Here is a 2,799-nt window from a genome sequence, read left to right as displayed (position 1 = left end):
CCAACTGTGTGGCAGAATAGATTTCACGGAAGAGTTTAATAACATCTTAGGGGGAAGAACTTTAAAAATACATTTTCCGAGAAAAAAAGATAGTAGCTTTAAGGTTTGCACATTAATGGAAAAATAAGTTTTAGCAAAAGAACAAAAGTCTTCATAAAGTGCAATGTTTATAGGTTTAGCATTTGAGCTTTAATAACTTGGCTGCAATTGTGATAGGAATAATCTGTAAATATCACTGGAAAGGCAAAATACATTCTCTTCTCCCAGGTTGAAATGGACTTCTAATCTGCTAGCCAAAGGGCATAGTTTAACTATCTCTATGGCAACCATTTTTTTTCATTTATCTCAGCGTCTGAAGAAAGAACATGCTGTGTACAGCTTGGTAATGCAGTTGTCCCAGACTTTAATAAATTTGCTTTTACATGCTGTTTACAGACTATCGTATCTACAATCTTAGATATTAAGGTTGAGAGATACACAGGGTCTTCATAAAGTTCTTCTACAGATATCTGGTTATATTAATTCCCTTTGGCAAACTCTTATAGTACAATGTTTTATATTTTGGAAAGTATATCTTAATCATTTCCATTTATCTTCCCAATACCCATAAGGATGGAGTAAGCTCCAGACGCGGAAAGCGTTGGCTAATATTGAAGGCAGAAGAGTCTGCTGACCTTTCATAGACATTTTACAACAACCATCAGAGGCTGAGAAGACAGAAAATCATCTTGTCACAAATGCCATAATGAAGAAGGACAGCCAAAGTTGCAGACGTGAGAATCTAATATTGGAACTGAGAGAAAGAAAGAGTTAGACCTACTAGCTTCCAAACTTGGAGAATAGTAATAGCTAGCCCATAAGTGGTGAGCTAAGAGTGCTGGGCACTGGAATAAGTATTTTACATACTCAATTGTCACTGAAATCTCACAAGATTCCTGTGAAGAAGATATTACCACCATTTTCAGATATGGAGAGGAGGTTTAGGGAAATTGTTCAGTAAAAGTTAGATCCCTTCTCTGCTATTCTCCACTATGACGATGTATAACAAATGATAATCATTCACTTGGTCATACTTGATTTCATGCTGTAAGTATTTAGTGGACAACTGCTTAGTGCTAGGTACTGGGCAAGTGATTGGGAAAACCAAACTAAACAAGACCAGCATAAGCCCTCCCCTCGCAGGCCTAACTTTGTTAGTCTAATGTGGTGCAGAGTCCATGGTTAAGAAGTGATAATAGCTAATACTTGCATAGCATGTGTTTTATGCCAGACACTAAGTGTTTGACATATGTTATTTCACTTAATTCTCCCAACATCCGTACCACTTTACAGATGAAGAAACTCAGTCAAGGCTAGAGGCTGAGTAATTTACCCAGGGTTATACTCCTTGTGATTGGCAAAGTCAGGATTTGAACCCAAGCAGTCTAACTTGAGGAACCACTATCTTACTACTGTGCTATTCTTTCTCTCTAAAATTACTTATTGAAATAGGTTGATTAGAGACCTCTCTCACTGACTGCCAGGCCTGTCAGTTAACTGTTGGATACCTTAAGCTTAGAGAGAGTCCGAATGAGAAAAGAATGAAAGAAATAACATCTACTCAGGATATTGGGAAGAGGGGTTTTTTCAGGGATGTGACAAAGCAGGTCAGGGAGCTGAGAATACAGCTGAGGATAAGACAAGCATGGTCTGTGTCCCCTTTGAGCTCTCAGAGAAGCGCCCAGAGATTTCGGAATGAGGGAACTTCCTGCCCTATGGGGTCCAGAAAGTTTTCTCTGAGGAAATGGTGCTTGAGAAAATCTGAAGAATTTGGGACAAGCCCTGAGGGCAGAAGGAACACACTGTGGAAGTTTTGAGGCAGGAGAACGCACGATGTGATCAAAGAACTAAGAGAAGTTCAGTTAGGTGAACGCAGAGATGGAGGAGGAGTGTGGCACAAGGTGGAGGTGTGATGTTACTTGAGAGAGCAGACCGTGTTGAGAACCCTGGACTTCATTCTAATGGCAACAGTCAGCCATGGAAAAGCCTTTCAACTCAGGAGAGTCATGGTGAAATTTGCTTTTTTAAAAAGATTACTTTGGCCAAACGGTAGAAAACAAATTAGAAGAGGGAGAAATTTATGTAAAAAGACCTATTAGGAAGTCTTTGCTTCCTAATTGTACTTTGAGTGAAGTTTGGTGGAAGGCTAGATTGGTGGGGTGTTGACAGTGGGGATGGAGAAGAGAGGGAAGACTCGAAGATAATTAGAAGGTACTTAGGACTTAATTACTAATGGAAAGACAGGGAAGAGCCCGGGACATCCAAAGGTAGAAATCTAGCGTCTGGGTAATTATCAAGCTAATTAGTGGAGCAATGCTAGCAAGTTGCAGGGCAGATAGAAGAAGCCGGAGGTTGCGTGTAGGATGCTGGTATGGCAGCTGGAGGAGAAGGCAGGGATTGATGCCTAGGATGACAGTAGGAAGAGGAATGTGGGTGGTTGTGGGGAGGGAGGCTCCTGAGGTTTCTTTGCCACTTTCAAAACCACTTCTTAAATATTTTACTAAAATTCACTTTAGCTCTCTGGTGCAGATTTACTGATGAAGGTAAAATTTGAGCTAATGATTTTTTTTTTTTTTTTTTTGCGGTACGCGGGCCTCTCACTGTTGTGGCCTCTCCCGTTGCGGAGCACAGACTCCGGATGCACAGGATCAGGGGCCGTGGCTCACGGGCCCAGCCGCTCCGCGGCATGTGGGATCCTCCCGGACCGGGGCACGAACCCGTGTCCCCTGCATCGGCAGGCGGACTCTCAACCGCTGCGCC

The sequence above is a fragment of the Phocoena phocoena genome, chromosome 17 (genome assembly GCF_963924675.1).
Source record: "Phocoena phocoena chromosome 17, mPhoPho1.1, whole genome shotgun sequence".
Classification (NCBI taxonomy): Eukaryota; Metazoa; Chordata; class Mammalia; order Artiodactyla; family Phocoenidae; genus Phocoena; species Phocoena phocoena.
Note: the sequence above shows the minus strand (reverse complement) of the source record.